The 19,062-nt window shown below is 43.7% G+C and overlaps 1 long non-coding RNA gene across 2 annotated transcripts; it reads left to right on the forward strand.

Annotated features, from left to right (window-relative positions):
* Nucleotides 1-11,372: 11,372 nt before the first annotated feature.
* Nucleotides 11,373-13,881, forward strand: LOC134468354 (uncharacterized). Of its 2 annotated transcripts, XR_010038770.1 has the most exons (4): nucleotides 11,373-11,653; nucleotides 12,359-12,457; nucleotides 12,776-12,912; nucleotides 13,466-13,881. It is a non-coding gene; the product is annotated as an uncharacterized LOC134468354 (long non-coding RNA). The 2 variants fall into 2 exon arrangements; XR_010038769.1 differs by lacking the exon at nucleotides 11,373-11,653 and having other exon boundaries at nucleotides 12,214-12,457.
* The last annotated feature ends 5,181 nt before the right edge of the window (nucleotides 13,882-19,062 follow it).

Genomic DNA, 19,062 nt, shown 5'->3' on the forward strand with positions numbered 1-19,062 from the left:
AGATTCGGATGAATAGCCTTCAGGGTACTTTTCAGCATTAGCCTACACTATTCCACTGCATATTGCAGTGGAACATTCAATCGACTTCATAAAAAAAGTTTTGTCAGCTTTGTCAAAGTGTGTTCATAATCAGCACATATATAGGCTACACCAAACATGCACAGAACACCACGTCTAGGCATAGCCTAGTAGGCTATAACTAAATGCAAGTGGTAATGAGACGTGCTACATGTTAATGTTCGTTTTTTGTTTTTTTTTGTTTTTTTTTGTTTTTTGTTTTTACTGTAAGTTAAATATTCGTCTTTAAAAAAAGAATGGATTATTACCGAGGTCTGGACCATTGCGGCCAGTCTGGATACTCGAGTCCTTAGCCTAAATAAATAGCACACGCAGTGTAGTTGTCTTTCAATAATTCTGGTTTTATATTAAGGCTATTCAATCCCTAAATTAGGCCTACTGGTGGATTACTGAAGTAAACCTTGACAGATTCCAGGCGCACTCTCCCACCTCTTCCTGCGCGGCCGCCTGGAACAGACCTCTCCCCTCGATGGGAGGGACAGAGGAGACGCGTGACAAAGATAAACACACAAACAAGCAAAACAAACTAAGCACTTGTTGTCACCAAGTAGTCTAAAGCGGCGGGACATCTCCAAGAAAAAATGCATAAACATTTCCATCTAAGTCGGCAAGTTGGAGAGTGCATTTCTCATGCGCCATGCGCGTAGGGATACTCATTGCAATGCATGTAACGCTTTAAAAAGAAAGCATCACCTCTGATGTTAGTGTTTGAGCGCTTATTTGGTTGCCTTCTCGTTGCCTTGGTCGAGCTTTCTCGAAAATTATGAGGCCCGGACCTCATATAGCCAGTCAGTAGGAGCACGTCATCTGCTGAAGTGTCTTTCATGTTTGCTTTTATTAGTCTTATTCATAACCCACAGTGCAGTCGCGGACATGCCTTTTTACAGCCGTTAGGATCAGAATTCGACACGAATTGAATATTGTGAGCTGTTGGATGGATTTTGTGATTCCTGTCCTCGAGCAATGTGCCTGTTCCTGCTTTAAACTGCGCACTGGTTAAAGTTATCAAGGACTGGCCGCAGATCACTGTTAGTGTAGGCTATACTGAACCCGCTGGAGAACTTGCATCACTACGTTTTTTTGTTTTTTTTCAAATGCCTGCTGCTATGACCGTGATGAACATCAGGTAATTATCTAGTTTTCTAATATCGAATTCCCAATATGGGGCAACGGGAAATAAGCATCCGATATGTAAGGGACCAGATAGTCTGATAAAGCAGGGAAAAGGGACAAGTTAAGGCCCTTTGGACCGTGACAAAATGATACACTGATCGTAACTGTGCTGTCACTCTCTCTCCACTACTTTACGCTCGTGTCGCAACATTGTTGAACATGTCATTGGCGTTAGAATGTTGTTCACGCGCCTAAGCACTTGCAACAATGTTTAAATGATAGGAAGAGTGGTGTTTTTAAACAGAGCTCTCTATTAATTGTGGGCTTAAGGCCAATTTATACTTATTGTCGCTGACGGTTGCAGAGCCTGTGCAACCGTCTGTGCGCGACCACGCCTCCCACGCAGAGGCTCTGCAACCGTCGTCGCGCGCCTCAAAAAAATCCTGACTACGCGACAGACGGTTGCGAAGGTCGCAGAGAAAAGGCGCTGTGATTGGTCGTCTCGCTACTTCCTTGTTCTCGTGGCGGCACAGTTCTCCGGTAGTTTACGAGAGCCAAGCTGTCAATATTCTGTGGAATACGAACGCTTTCTTTCCAGTGTGTGTAAATAAATGAAGCTACAATGACTGAACTAGTAAGTAACAAACAAACAATACATCAGTTTAGCACTCACGGCACAATGCCTGCAGTCTGACTATTGTACTGTAGCCTTGTAGCTATGTAGCCAAATGTGGCTAACAACATGAGACCTCATGTCCAGATCTATAACATCAACCGTGGTTAGCGACCGTAACAAACGGGCGCTGTTGCTGAACTATAATCTGCCCTTTAGTCTGAAAAAAACACTGGCTGCGAAGGACAAGGCAGAAAAAGAGCAGGAACATCAGAGGCTCGGAATGACATTTTTTTTAAAAAAAATGTCGGAATGGCGGTGTGTCGAAGTGGCGTTGTGTCGGAATGGCGATTGCCCCCCGGTTTTTGTGAAGAACGCTGGCCTAGAGGGAAAGGTCACCGGGGTGCAGGCTTCAAAGGAGTACACCCCGCCATTCCGACACCCCGCCATTCCGACATTGACGTCTTATTGTCGGAGTGGCGTTGCGTCTGAATGTTATCAAAAATACCGCCATTCCGACACATTTTTAAGCATTGGATGTAGTCTTTTATCAGGATATGCTTTTCTGAATTCCTCTATCCTAACAGAGCGAAGCCTAGGCTATTGCAGTGGTGCATTCGATCAAAACTGCAATCGAGAAAAAAAGCCGTTATCACCGTTGTCAAAAATGTGTTCATTTGCCTAAAAAGCATCTGCTGGCGCACAAGATCTGTCCATGGTTCTGAAATCGCGGCAGTAGGGCCTGAAGCAATTAACAGTTTCATGAGGGGGTATGTAGGCTACAACCAGACCAAAATAGGCTGTTGTAGGCCTATACTTAACCTAGGCTATTTACACGCTATGTCAAGCGCAGATTCCTTGCGCTCTCCCTAGCGCAGCCGCCTTTCCAAAATGGGGAAATTGACTTCTCGTGTCGATGGGAGGGACAGAGGAGACGCGACACAGAAACAAGCAAAACAAAAAAGCACTTGTTGTCACTAACCTAAGCAGCGGGACATTTCCAAGCAAAAAAAAAGTTACGAAACATCTCCATCAAACATCCATCTCCCTCCTTGACAGACAGTAGAACCTCCGGGCGGCATGCGTTTTTTTCAGCTTTCAAAAAAAAGACATGTTTTTTTTTAACATGCACCATCCTAATTGGTGGTGATGTCAGTACGCTATTCAGAAATAGGCATATTGAAGTTACTGACGGAACAACGGAAACGCACCCAATGCGCGAAGGATGACAAATCATGACAAAATTAACTAATAGGCCTAGAAGGTAGAGAATGCGTGCACATCAGTGGTAGGCCTACAGGTGCTGGACAAAATAAAGTAACTGAAAAAATGATAGAAGTCCGTAACACTGTCAATGCTCCCAGTGATTTATTTGCACTGTGCATTTATTAAAATTATCTAATAGCCTATCTTTTCAGTTAGCCTAAACTCACTAAATCTGTAGCCTGAGTTTCGGTGAAACAAATGTTATTTCATGCAGCCGTGTTCACACAATGGCACGTCATGGCAAATTATTGAGGACATCGTACAAGGGATTCAATTTACATGTTTAATGAATAACGAACTAAATAACAATACAATAACAATCATTGATAGACTAGACTAACATTATCAACAATAACATTCTCATTAACATCTCAATATCAATAACAATAACAGACTACAAATCACAACTAGAAAAGTGCTCCGAGAGCACATACCTCCGCCAAGGCATGGCATAATTAGATGGACAAAAATAATCAGTTTGCCAATATGAACAACTATATTCCTGTGTCAGACTTTCAAAATGACACATGATTTTGACCAACAAAACTGAAACAACCACAGAAGGGTTATGGCCTATTTATTTTTAATTTAATTTTATTTTTGCCTCGATGGTATATGCATCATTCGCATGGGCCACTGTGGTCTTGGAATAGCAGCGAACTGGCAAACACAGACAACACACACACAAACTCAGGCGATCCTTGGCAGAGGTAACATTTAACATTCAAACCACTCGAACAATTCGAACCATCCATTCATTCGTTCATTCATTCATTCATTCAAAATTTGTGATGCAGTACGTCACTGCCCTCCAGTACTGCTCCAGCGTCCTCCTTCCTCTTCTGTAGTGGCGCCGGAGGCGCTTCAACCTTTCCTCCAGCGTCCGCCATTTCCTCCGCTGGGGAGGAGGAGGATCCCCCCGCTCTGCCCGCGCACATCGAGACTCCACTTGCCGCTGCTCATCCTTCAGGCGCCGGATGAATGTCCAAAGGGATGGGTGGCGACGATCCATCCCCCTGTTCCATCTGTGATGAAAAGCTGAAATAATAGCGTGCGTCAGAACTGGGCCGAGGCACGCATTGTTGCGTGATAGGCTAAACCAGGGATTCTAACCATAGAGAAACCGCGCTCACAACCTCTAGGGCCGCAGACAACTTTCAGTTTCGCACCAGTGGGCCGCGCGGGCCGTGGGTAGGACCGTAGTCATCAAATAGGCCTACTAGTGTGCGTCTTTTCCCTCAAACGCAACTCTGTCATATAGCGCGCAATGACCAAACCCGCGTTTGTTTTTGTTTGGAACAGATTCATTTAAGAACAAGACGGTAACACACTTTGCAGTGGGGTATTTGGAAAAAGCGAAATTATCAACTGGTTCCGCTTCCCAGCTGATTTGGCGACGTCTTCTGTGTCCTAATATCCTCCTCACGTTGTTAGTTAGAAATAGGTGTTCAACGGTTAGGCTACTCAAAATAGGCTAATTCTAGTTACTGAATCTGTATCCCTTATATGCTACTTGTGCAAATGTCCCCTAACAAGACAGTCCTTTCACGAATTTTGCTTAATTGTGATACTTCGAATTTGTGGGAATTCTTCCATCCGGCTGTGGAATGTTCATAATATCATATAGGCCTAATATATGCCTAATATAATATAATACCGCCTAATATAATATATAATAATATATAGGACATGGGTATGGGCCTCGGGACACTGCGCACTGGACAAAATGGGCCTCGACGTCAAAAAGGTTAAGAATCCCTGGGCTACACCATCTCCCTTGTGGGCCTCCGTATGCTGAAAATGGGAGAATAGCTTTAAACGGTGGAAATGGGTGGTGGGTTATTGGTTTGTAGGCCTACTGTGGGTTTCTGGGGGGGGGGGGTGCGTCCTCCTCGCATTAAAGAATAAAGAGTAAGCCTGTGTAGAAAACAAATGACAGTTACCCTGCTCTACGCGATTGTTTGTCCTGTTGTCGGACGTATGGCCATACACGTTCCACATGGCCGGTGGAAACCGTGTTTCCCCCGATGTATGTGCCCTTCATGTACTGAATTAAGTCCCGGAAGTCCCGGTACTGCCTGGAAAGGCGCCGGGTCTGCCTAGACGTCACCATAAATCTGATTTTTTGGCGGACCAGGGCTAGCGGGAGAAAATCCATTGCCTTCCTGACCCACTGCTTCAAGCGAGCATTCTGTCGGTAGTGGGCTGCAAAATGAAGGAAGCAATTGACTGTGAATAAAACAGTGCTCACCAGTTACGAATGTGTGTGTGCGTGTGCGTGTGTTCTGTAAACAGGCTGGATGCGAATCACTACACAGTGTAAAGAACATGGAATTGCAGGTTATCACACACTTAAACGGGAACGAGTTATTATTGTGAGATGGCGGAAAGACTGCACTTTCTGCATGTTGTTACATTGCGCGCATCCACCACAAAATCCAGTTCTACAGACGTCGGAAGATATGCCAGACGACGGGATTTTGTTGGAAACGCAGAGGAGATGAAGGGGAGGTTCCGAGAGCGAGGCTATAATAGCCTACAGAGGTGTGTTATCAACGCATTTGAAGCAGCGCTCAAAAAATCACGCGCAGACCCCATTCTCTCTTTCTCATATTTGCGTCTGATAGCGCTGGTGTGTAGCCTAGGCTATACTGCATGTTTTGATAGGACGGTTGATTTTTCCACGCGTTGATTATTGAAAGGTCATGTAATGAGATAAATTAGCCTACACTATGTGTATGCCTATTGTGTGTGGTTAATTGTTTTATGGTTTCAGCATATTAAACCTTAGTAGGCCTATTTTTCTTTTGGGTATGTTTTGGCGTTTGGCGATCACTTGACGGGGCCCTTAAGAGCTCTCCAAACACGACGTATTTCAAATTGGGGACATTGATGATTGGCTACACTCCCAAAACGCCGGTAACTGTGTGTGTGTGTGTGTGTGGGGGGGGGGGGTCACTGTGTGCTTGTGTTAAACGCACCTGATAGGCCAAGCTCCTGCACTTTGCGCCACAAGGACTGGCACAGGTGAAAGTAGCAGCCCAGTCTGCGGGCGTTGGGCAGCTCCAGTCCTACAGCGGACATCAATGCCATCTCAAAGTCGGTTATGACCCGAGATGGCGTCCATCTACAGACAGAATGGATAACATGCAATAACAGGCGCAAACGCAGTAAAAAAAAAAAAAACTGGGGGCGGGGTGGGGATCATATAGGCCTAGCCACATCAATAAACAATGGACTTACTGTTGCCCAGTTTGGCGCTGGATGCGCCGTTTGATATGTTGTAGGACAGACCGGTGCATGGCCTCAGTCTTCCCAGCCATGAGCACCATTACGAATGGCACCGTTCTTTCCATGTACAGGCCATGGATGGTAAAAAACTGATAAAATGGCCGTGGGCAACTTTTAAAAGTTGCATCCATGTACACCTAAGATATGAATGAAATAAAAAATAGAAAACATAGGCTATATAGGTTATGTCATAGGGGGCCGACATGATATTGTTACATTTATATGTATAGCTTAATAATAACAATTACAACAACAACAATAATAATAATAATAATAGCCTACTAGTAATAATAATAATAATAATAATAATAGTAATAATTGTTATTATTATTATTCTTATTATTATTATTATTAGTATTATTATTATTATTATTATTATTATTATTTCTACTACTATTATTATTGGTGTTATTTCACTGAACAGGGAAAATATTGGTTAAGAGGGGATGGCTTCTAACCTGACGACATTCACTCAGTTTTTGAAAGTTCTCCTCCGTGGAGAACACCAAATACGAGAGGGCCCGATCGTGCCTGGTGAGAAATCTCTCACCATCCCACGTATCGGCCCAATCACCTTCCACGGTCACCTGTTGGAGGTTGGTGGGGATGGGGGGCATGAAGCTGGCCCGCTTTCTCTCCAGCCTTGACTTCACGGCCTCGAATGGAGGCATCTCGCCCAGGTTGGCGGCCTGAGCCAGGACCTGGTTTATAAAGGGTTGGTTTGTGTTATTGAATATTTGTGTTTTGCTGATCTGGTCTAGGAGTAGGCTGCCTTGGCCTGGCTAACTAATTTTGTTAACCAAGTAAGTATGTTAGCTGCCCAGCATTAAACCACTGGCCGTATAATAATGCGCTAATGGCTCATAAATAACAGGTCCTGGGCCTATCTCTTTACCTGATCATACACCCGTTTTATGGGGCGCGACGGGTCATTTAATTGGGACATTTAATTTCCACGAGACCAAATTGTGGTTGGCCCTTGGGGCCATAAGGAAGAGCTAAGAAGCCTTTTAGCCAGGTTCTCTGCAGAGCTCCCTCCCCTTACATGGCACACCTCCCTGAATCTGGTTGAAGTGATGCGGCACCGCCTCAGTTGGTGCCACTCCCTGCAGGAACTCTGCTGCCTTGTGCTGTTCTCGATGGCATGGGAAACCTCCACTGATGTTGTCAGTGACGCCAGGTGATGGTGCTGATGTTCAGTGCACACAAATGCACACTTGGACTGTTCAAGGCGATACCCTGACAGAGGCAGCTGTGGGGGAGAGGGGGCATGTCTGTGCGGCCGGGTGTTGGGGCCCTTCTTCACCCGTGCCTGGTAGGATAGGACACTTCCCTCCTGTACAGAACCAAACAGTGACTGGACCAGTGGGGCGTCACAGGACATGCCCATTTGTGTAATTAGTGGCGCCTCATCCTCTGTAAGGCCTTGGTAGGCCTCTTTTATTTTCAGGGTCCCCATTTCCGGCAAAGGGCAAGTCACACCTCTATATAAGCTGCTTCTGTGAAAATACATACAACAGACACAAAGAAAATACAGATGAGTAAGGGGGCCCAAATTCAGTGTGACTGTCTACAGTATGACTTATGCTAGACCCAGTCACTATGGACCTTACGCCTCTAAGAATCCTGGTCCCAACCTATGTGGACCTTATGACTCTACAATCTCCATCTATCTCTTCTTCCTCTGCCTTCTTGCTATTTCTGCATCTCCTCTCTACCTCTCCTTTTAAATCTCTAAAAATGATGTTTTCCCCCCCATTTGTTAAGCACTTTGAGTTGCATGCCTTGTATGATACAGTGCTATACAAATACAATTATTATTATTATTATTATTATTGTTGTTGTTATTATTATTAAATTAATGTGCATAAATTGACTTTGGAGTTGGCATGCGAGTGTTTATGTTTACTAGACATACTTGATCCCTTCAGTAAGTCGTCTCTCTCTTGGTCTGGCCGATGTTATGACCATGGCATTAACTGGACCAGGTCTAATGCCCTGTAGAAACATGTTAAAAAAAAAAAAACATGTTTAAGACACATTGAATTCTGTTCATACACACAATGGAGGAGTCATTAAAAAGGTCCCTACCATGGTCCTTGGCTTATGCCATTTTTGTTCAGTCTCAGTACAGCTGAAGACTGGAGGAACTGCAGAGAGTTTCAGTTCGGAGAAGTGGGCCGTCTGGTAAAGCAGCGCTGCCACATGGCTGCACAGGGCCGTTCCTGCCACACAGGAGCACTGGCATCTCTCCAAAACAACGGGGGTTGAATCCATCAGCACCATCTATTGTAACACCAAATATATGTTTAATGACATGGTCAGTAATATGAATGCTGTTGTAATAGATCATAGTTACACACTTTACTCAATTTACAGAGTCAGATTATCAGACCTCTCGAAATCCTCTGTGATAGTTAGTACAGTCATTAATGTGTTACACTGTTTATGTCAAACAAGGCCTAAGCTACACGGTACAATGATACTGTTCATCTTATTCACAACCAGGGCTCTAAATTAACACCAGTCAACTGGCCAAACACAGGTGAATTTTCAATTTTGGCTGGTATGAAAGACCAATTAATCAGCTACTTTGACTCAGTAGTGAATGTCTAACCTGGCCATTTTGGCTAATGATGAAGAAAGTAAATTTAGAGCTCTGTTTACAACAGTCCTAAAACACTTTAAAAAAACATTTCCCTTACACTGAGACAGTGAGGCTTCTGACTTTTCTTCATAGATCTGAAGCATTCCGACCTAACGGTGACCTCTCCTGACACCTTGTTTGAGACTGATATCGACAGAGACATTCTATTAATGTGATGTAGCCTAGGTTTACCATGAACAGGTCAAGTACATATTTTGGTCTCAGACGCCAGGTAGTAGCCTACAACAGCCAATGTCCATAAATGAGTAGCCTAATTACTAATTAATGTGCTGCAATGCTTAGATAAGCCACCGTATTTAATCCATACAACAGTGTAACAACTGTGGTGACACCGGTCATGCACGCAAAGTTGGGTGACCGCGATTTCCTCGGGTTAGCCTACTGTTGTTCCTGGAACAACTTGATAAAGTTGGTCCTGGATCAACATCTGGTTGGAGTGGTCATCGATGTCAGATTTCGCACCAGCTGCAGTAGCCCTACAATAACTCGAGGAAATCGTGGTCACCCGCAAAGTTGATACTATGAATCAAATGCGCGTGCGAGGAATGGATACACAATCATGACAGTTGGAAATCACTTGCTGTAACAAGCAGTGAGTCGTGTTGTGTTGTGTGAATAAATCCCACGAACGAAAGAAGATACTCCGGTGGTTTACCTAAAATACGAGTTTTTACAGCACCTAAACGTCATTGACCCAAGCACAAAAATAAGTTATGATGTTAAACTATAATTCATACTAGTCTCTGTCGTTATTAACATTGTTTCCATGGACCTAGCATCATGCAGTCAACACAATAGGCGACAGACTGTTAACTTACCCTCATAATTGTGTATGTAATTACATACGTAGAGCTTGAACCCTTTTTCTTTCCTTGAAATTGGGGTTTTTGATGACGCCTGTATTATGCGGTGAACGTCTGTGACGGTGATCCGTGGAAGATCTTGTAAGGATCGCGTAAAAAATGCCATGGTTTAAGTAAGATGTCACCGCTAGGGATCGCCAGAGACTTGAAAATGACAGCTGACACGATCGAAAGGAAGTGCAAAGCTGGCCCAACATTTACGAGTAAGTGCGTCATAATAAGAGTGGCATATACCGAATTGCCAAAAAGTTGACCATTTCTTTTTGGAAAACCTTTGACAGGCGGGCCAAGTGGGGCAACACATCGGCCTGAAGATGCAGTGCTGCCACAAACCTGAAGGTGGAGCAGAATGCATACAGCCCCTTGGCTGTAGGGCACTTATTCACCTTGACCTCCTCAGCCAATGCGGATAGTACAGCCGGCAGGTTCCGCTGAAGGCTCTGTATGGCCAGGTGCTGAGAGAGCCACCGTGTGTCTTTCACTTCCTGATTATATCAAAATGTTAAAAGGTTACATATTTATGCTGTAGACAAATGTAACCATATTAACATTATGTTTTTTTTTACTCCCTCACCGTAACTTTCAAATCTTTCAGGCCTAAAAGGCCACTGGCAGCTGACAGAACAGCAGTTCTATTCGCACTGTTGTGAAAGTACAAGTGGAGCTGCTGCAAATGGTCCCTAAAAGTTGCCATGTACTGCACTCCCATTGTGGCATCTCGGCAGGCCAGAGCCAACCGGTGAGCTGCACAGGCAACATGGATAAGCCAAGGGTAGTCGTCCTGCAGCAGCTTTGCCACCCCATTCTGTCTGCCTATTCCAATACAAGTACAGAGAGCAAATGCAACACAGTTACAACTGACATTCGTATGTGCTCATTTTGGACACAGGGACTCATTGTCATACAACTTCCACCTACATTTTTCACAATTATTAATTAAATTGTATAAGATTTCCTTAACTGTTCTGCATTCTAGATACCTAGAACTTACCAGTCATGACAGCAGCGCCATCTGTCCCTAGGCCAAACAATTGGGCAGTTGGAATCTGCTTTTTGTGGAGCACTTCTTTCATAGCCTGGTAAACCAGCGCCACCTGCTGGACGCTGAAAATTTTTCAGCTGCGGGTGGGTCTGGTATCGAACAACTATTCATTTTGAATCTTGCCCTGAATCTGGCAAGATGGTAACTAAACCAATCACAACGCAGAGATGTGTTTTGAATCAACGCGGGCGGGGCAGAGGGTTCTGGGGCGGGGTTTTGAGGGAGTGACGACATAGCAGTCAGACGCTGGGCAGTGGAGAAAGCACAAGAAACATGGCGGCGGCAATGGAACAGTGCTCGTTTGATTCTGCATTGGCATCAGACTTGGGGTTTTCGTTAAAACGTGAGCAAGAGGAGGCTCTACGTTCATTCATTTTTAAGAAGGACGTTTTCGTCGTGTTACCGACAGGCTATGGCAAAAGTCTTATCTACCAGTTAACTCCACTGGTAGCCGAAATGATGGGGCTCTTTGAAAACCCGATGGTGGTACCGGTAGTCGTCTCGCCCTTGTTAGCCCTAATGGTAGACCAGGCGAAGGAGGCGAGCAATGTTGGACTCACTGCCATGCAACTGGGCGTCGATAACCCAGCAAACATAAAAATATGTCGTCAGTGCCAGTTGGTCTTCGGAGCAGTCAGGAGGCATGGCTTTTGCTGAACGCGACGTGTTGTCTTCCAAGACAAGGTCCTCGGAGTGGACGAGGTTCACCTCATATAATGGTAAGTGGCATGCTCTTAACAACGTCAGGGTGTGTGTAAAGTATATTCCTAAAAGATGACGGTAATGATTTGGTAAACGCTTCACCCTGTTGCCATTGTAACAGATGGACTGTCGCCCCGGACGTCTCCCTTTTTAATCTCAGTTTACAGTCTTTAATGTTGACTATCTAAACAAAGTCTGTGGTCGTAAGATTGAAGTTTACATGGACGTTGTGTGAGATGAACGTGGGGCTGATTGACTGGGAATGACAGATAAACGGCTGTGTACGTACGGCGGCTAGAGGATACACATGCTGCGTCTTAAGTTAAATTTTACACTTTGGAAATTAGTAGCGATTACACTGCACTTCGACGAGACCAGCATGGCGTCGCACTAAAATAACATCGATGTTATGGAGCTAATGGTGCCATACCGGTGGAGTGATCTACACTAGAATCACACTGATACCGTGTATTCAGACAGTTAATACACCGAGTAAACCAACGAAAACACTTCTGAGACTCTTGTATTCTCAAACACTTCAGTGCGGTGAGCATTCCGAGAAACCATTCCCAGTCAATCGAGCCCCACGATGATCTCTCACAACGCACTTGCTCAATTATGTTGAATTAATTGTTCCGTTGATGTGGAAATAACACTAAGAAGCTAGTTTATATGGACTTAATTGCTTTGTGATTGAAGAATAACGTACTGATTTTCCACAGGGGGAAACGTGACAAAGGGAAGGCCTTCAGGTATTGTTTTGGCAAGCTAGGAGAACACATCTGACAGACAAAAAGGTTTCATCAAAGACACACAGACAGGTAAGCTAGTTCTATCATCTGTGGAAAGATGTCTTGGTTGTACTTTACCATAGCCAAATGTTGTGTTTGAGTTAAGGACTGTTCCCCACCCCATCTGAGTTATTGAGGGGGGTCTGTGTTAACAATATCCAGCAGTCTATTAGGCCTACAATCTGTTGTCACAAGTTAACACACTGATTGTAATAGGTAGTGTGAATGTTAATGAGGATCATGTCTGTTTGCTTGATCTTAACAATATGCAACTGTACCAGTTCACCAGCGAAAATATAGGCTACTGTTTGTCTGCCAGCTACATTCTTTTTTTTCCTTTTGTGCAAGCTCCTGAAGTAAAGGACCTACACAGGACCTTCATATCAAGGACATTGACTGTGTGGATCTCGAGGTGCAGTTACCCAAAAGTTGCTACCCACGGAATACCAGGTTTTGAGGGATCCTGCCAGAGCAGAGAATCAACAGTAAGTCATATCTTAACTTCACACAAATACACATACAAGGGTGTGCCCAACACACATGTACTTTATAATATATTATTTTCTAAGTAATGAGACAAATTGAGGAATACATATTGGCCTGGTTCAGTCAAGTGGGGTTGTTGTCTGTTTCAAGCTACAGGTGTTTGCAAGGCAATTTATTATTTGTCGAAATTAAGGCAAATTTCATACATGTGTGTGACCATTCATCTTGCCACCTGTATTATTTTGTAGTAGGAAGGCAGAAGTCTTATGGCAGTGTGATGCAACAGTAATGCTTACAGTAATTTAAAGAGTATAGTTTACCTTCCTTAAAGCAATGTTGGGATATATGCCTTGCTCAAGGGCACTTTAGGCATGGATGGAGGTGTATGCAGTGGTCAGAGATTTGAGTCAGCAACCCTAGTCTGATCTTAAGACCACCTCACTAATCATTATGCCACACTGCCCACCATGTTAAGAAACTACAATATCAAGCCCCCCTTTGCCGGTATTCATGACTCATGAATTTTTCTGTTTGATTTGTTGTTATTGACAGGATACATTGAAGAGGAGACTCCGACATGACCGCCGGCATCTTGTGTTATTCACCCCCACCACTTGTAATACTGAATGCCTGAATTGTTGTTTGCTGCTCAGACTTTGTCAACAGATATGGTCTTCGACATGTTACCCTTAGGTGTGGAAACAGATTGTGACAGTCCAGCAAAATGAGCCAGACAGATAGTAACACTGAAAAAGGACAACGTTGTTCCCATGGCCTCCCACTGCAGAAGACTACAGACGTTCAGTGAAGCACAAACAGCTGTTCCTCTTGTACTTAATAATTTAGTCAGCTGGATTCTAGGTGCCACTAAGGAGCCAACAGTGGATAATTTTGTCAACATTTCAATGGCATACATTAAAAGGGCAGCCTGTAATTGTTTGCCTTGCCTCCATCTTCCTTGCCACCAAGGGATTGTAGACCGATGCCCTTGTGCTCCTGTTTAGGTACAACCATGCAGTTAGGCCAGTCTATTGAAGCACTTATGACTGTTTGTATGTGTTGTGTATCTAGTAATGGATAAATTACCACATGAATAACTGCATATTCATTATATTGATAATTATAATGGCTTCCATTATTGATTAAAAAGGGATCTACCACCACTTGCATTATTGTTTTGTTATAAATGAAGCACTGTTAGGAATCCAGGAAGACGGATGCCGAGGCACTCAAGGTTGCATTTTTTTATTATTATTTTTTTTTACTTTATTTGGCTACAATGCCTCCCTCAGCATCTGTCTTCCTGGACCAAGTTTGACAGCCCCTACACTGATGAGCACCAAGGAAAAAAGGTGAAGACCCAGAAGCACTCCAATTACCTGCTTGTGTTTGATAATGTTAGGATCCATTTATCCCACTTTAAATGCATGAATATCACTGAAAATTGGAATTGTTTCCATTATTATTATTATTATTTTAATGTATATATCATGAAAGGTAACTTGCATTGCCTTTTGAAGCACAGTTTAACAGTTGGACCACTTTGTATAGCCTATATGAACGATCATTATTGATCTTGGATATTATTGATATTGTAGGCCTATTTCTATTTGGGCTCATGTCTTTGCCTTTGGCACCCTCATGCATTATTGTTCTTCAAGATAGAAATTAATCACGGTCATTCTTAACTGTTAAGAATCAATCTGTCTTCCTTAGAGAGATATATATTTTAAAAACCTTAGTTTAGTACAATTTGTGGAACGCAAGAGGACTGATAGCTGTCCAAATCGGCAACGTGATTGGTTTAGCGCGGTCACATGGTGTATCGTGTCTCCTCATTCAGCTAAGGAAAATATTCCTTCTGTAAACGTCTATACCCTTGGATGTTTTCACGATCCGAACCTCTCTGAAGTGAAACATAGTGTAGCGTTTGGTAGCCAGGGAACACACAGGATGTAGACAGAAGTGTCCGTTTAATGGAGACAGTTGGCCATAGCCACGCCACATAAAAATAATGAACAAGTAGGGCTACACTGCTTACCAGTAACCCAACTGTAGCACAGCTGCTACGTAGATCTCTCACAGTAAACAGAGATAACTCCCCGCTCCCCTTATTCGAACCCCAACAGTGCCTCGCACCCACCAAACCATAGAACAGAATCATAGAACCGATGCGTACACAACTTAAGTAACCCCCCAGACTCGCTACAATAGCTTTGGTCAGTTCATCATCTTATGGGCATCGTGTTCGGATGCTGTGGAGCGAGAATGAACGAAAATTGAGGTGACCTGACGGCCTATAAATACAGGAAGATCTCTTTCAAGTATGTTTAACACCGTGGGCTTCCTCGATGCATGCGAGACGTTCGCTGAAACCGACAAAGCTGAAGTTGAACTTTGGAACAGTTTTGTATAGTGTTGTAGTACACCGGCAACTCGCATGTCTTTTTGGCAAAAGCGACAACTAAAGTCCGACTCAATCTCAAAACGTTAAAGTTATCCACGGTCCTGCTCACAGCTTCACTACTTCCCTTGTTTACAGTCCCCTCTCCACCACAGCTGTCTGTCGCGCTTACTACGTCACAGTCAGTTGCGCTGATTGGTCAGAGCATTGGCCTATTAGCACAGACATGGTTTGAAAGACAACGGGTTGTGCTCATCAACAATGTTCCGTTTTATCCATTCATCAGAGCCAGACTAAATTAAGGCATCCAATACATTTAGGCTGGTTTATCAGGCTACTACTTTAACAGCTGCCACAATAGTCACAGCCTTTCCATCTGGGACACTAACGATGTCTAGAAATTGACTAAACAGCTGTCCCTCTTTGTCTGCATACCTGGGGACATTTGTAAACAATATCAGTTGCAGTAGCTATTTTATGTTCCTAATGTTCTGTCAATAATTCATCCCTTCCTAATTTAGCCCTCCCTGAAAAAAGGAAAACTACCTGGTGTGCAGATGTAATTGTCTTGTTACAGACACATACATCTGTGCTCTCATCAAGCTCCAGTCCAATTGCCATACTGGACTGGATTTCTTGCAGAATTGGTTCTTCAACTACTGATGCCAAAATCTCGAGCATCTCATCTAATCAATGATGTGGTGGGAACAATAATTGGCATTTTTTCCGATCTATATTGTGAGAATAGAATGTTTTGAGGATAGGGAAGGTTACTACCAGAATAATTTGCCAATAGTGTATGTGAATTAACAAAGTCCAAAATAAGTCACACCTTCAACTTTTTAAAGTAGTCACACCCTAACAACTCAGCAAGATCTAAGGGACTGTACGTTATTTACCGGGGGGGGAGGGCTGGTGCGCTGGAAGTCCGGTCAAAAAAAAAAATCATGGCCCCCCCCTCCACCTCAAATTTTTTCCCCATGGCCCTCCCCCCACTTCAATTTTGTTTTCCCATGGCCCTCCCCCTACAGATAAAAAAATATATATATTTCAAATTGGTAGATGAACAACCATCATGAGAACAGTCAGAGTAGCCTACATCAAGGGCGGTTGCCTGCACTATTATGTGCTATCGATATCAGTGGATACCTATGAGAAGCCGCAAGAATCTACCTCTGCGGCTGCATGGGATGCCTTTTAACTCCACTGTCACCAAGACAAATTGCCTTCACTATTTTTTTTACGTGTTAAGTGAAAATAATAATAATAATAATAATAATAATAATAATAATGATAATAAAAACTTCCATTTCAATACCAATGTCCGAGTTGTTACTACTGTAAACTACAAAGTGGAGAGAGTTTCCCCACCATAGCTTCAATATTTCCCTGCTCGACAAGCAGCGCCTTTCACAAGGTACGTTTTACATGTTCAGCACAGTAGCGAAGCCAGGGACGCAGGAACTGGTTTTGACCAGGGGGTGCTGTGGGAAAAAAAATCTGTTTTTTAGATGCTATTTCCTGCGTTCTAATCAATTTTAGGCTGAGGAATGGCGAATCACATCTGAATAACTTCCTCATGTTTTATGTAGCCTAAACAAGGATGGCTAGATTTAACTTTTTTTCCTTTAACATCTCACTTTGACACTATTAATGTTCTTCTTGCGGAAGTGAAACGCGCACCTGATGTGGAGGTGAGGGCTCAAGAGCAAATCGCGCTGCCTTGACAGTTTGTCTCTTCAGCATGGGCAGTGTGCAATGTGTGAAATTAGAAGAAATGCTTTGACTAGGCTATGCGATGCACTCGTGAGAGGTGACCGGGCTTTCAAATAATTTCGATTTTCTTGCAATTGCGACTGTGGATCAGGTGCATCTCGGTCTCCCAGACCGTGCATAAAAGCACGCACGCACGCACACACACAGGCATAGCTCTACCTTCCCGAATGTAATTACACTCTGACGGCCAAAGAGTTCGGGATGTGATCGGAGCAAGAAGTAGGCTAAGCGCCAAAGCAGCTCGAGCCATTGCTGGCTATTGATAGGGCCTACAGGGAGAGTGAGAAAGCCACCTTTAGTTTGCATTTAACGTAGGCCATTAAGACGCATTAATAGGTGGTGGCGGTGCTATGGTGGTCAAATCAGCAGCAAGAGGCAAAAGGAACAAATTGCCAAAACAGAACCAGTACAACATTCCAAAACATCCAACAATAGCACAGCCATTACACACCGCGGCAATTCAACTTTGACAACTGTGATGATAGACAAGCCAGACACACCATCGGCTGTGCTCTCCTTCAGATTCACCCCATAGCCAACTCCGAGGCTAAGCTAGACTACTTCACCAGCAACAGGCAAGACCTAGCATACCAATACACGCTTCTATGAATCCAATCTCCACAGCAAGAAACAAAAGTCACTTCTTACCTGACACGATGCACAACTTTGGTGACATTCCCTTCTCCCGTCACGCTTTAGCCTAAATGTACATAATTCCTTGCTTAGTTGGTCCGTTTTTGTTCACCAAAGTGATGAGACTTCTCTTCACAACAAGTTAGCTCCTCCAATGGTTTCAAGACCTTATGATGCATGGCCAACACATCGCCGTTAATACCATTTGTATTACTACCTTGACACCACAAGCTAAACAAAACAAACTCGCGTCACTGCACCGTTCTACCAAAGTATGTCTAGGCCAAATGTCTAGGCCTAGGTACTGTTCTTTCCGGTCTGGTTGGGGTCTTTGAAGTTCTTTGAACACAAATGTAAGCACACGGCGGTGCCAATAAATAAAATCATGGCTTACCAGAGGCTGTGACCACCAGTTGACTACAACACCTCTCCAAAATTCCTCTGGAAATGCCCATCCAATTCGTTGTCAAAACTTCCCAAACTGTTTAGCCCATATAGTTCACATCAGCTAGTTTGATATTTGCTCACGGGCATTTTCTATGATGCTCAATGTTCCTCCGTAGCACTAGCAATCCTACAGTGAAAGAGAGTCAGCGCGGGCAATCTTAGCTGCACCTGATAGTTTTTTGACTACAGATACACGCTTCAGTGCTATGTATGGAACAGTCCCTAAAAGATCCGCATAGTTGGTGTGATGTGCTCGTTCCTTTTTCGCCAGGTGGTACAAACACTTAAATCCTCCAATTACGGCCTCGTGCTCCAAAATCACATTTGGCTCAAAAGCAACAAGAACTGAAGAACCTGCACACAATTGAAGTGTCAATATTGCCATTCTGGACGTGGAAACAAGAAAAAAAATAGGGATATAATAACAATGACATTGCCTTGTGAGAGCGCTGCATGACACTTCACACTGTGCTTGTGGTGCTCTGATCCCATGTGCCTGTCTAAATGGTCAGACCTGTACACTAGGCACCCCACTTCAATAAATGGTCTCTTAGTTTGACCAGTTTTTGAGGTCTGCTTATGCTGGCTACAGAGACGACAGAACATTCCTGTAGGTAAAGATCAGAGATATTATTATTGCTACTAACAGATATGAATGAAGGAATTTGTTCATATTAAAGTATCCACACAGGTTACGTCAGGTGGACTCCAATAAATTCAACATTATCGGCAGCAACAACAAGAAGCAGTAAAATACAACACAATATTTGCCATGATCGGTGTTATACAGCCACGGTTTAAACCTAGGCTTTTCAACCCATGTTGGGTCCCAACCTGAAGCCCTGTGTTTGCCAGGTTTTTTATTGTTGTTGGTTGGCTGGCTCTTCTC

This window comes from Engraulis encrasicolus, chromosome 18 (genome assembly GCF_034702125.1).
Source record: "Engraulis encrasicolus isolate BLACKSEA-1 chromosome 18, IST_EnEncr_1.0, whole genome shotgun sequence".
In the NCBI taxonomy this organism is placed as follows: Eukaryota; Metazoa; Chordata; class Actinopteri; order Clupeiformes; family Engraulidae; genus Engraulis; species Engraulis encrasicolus.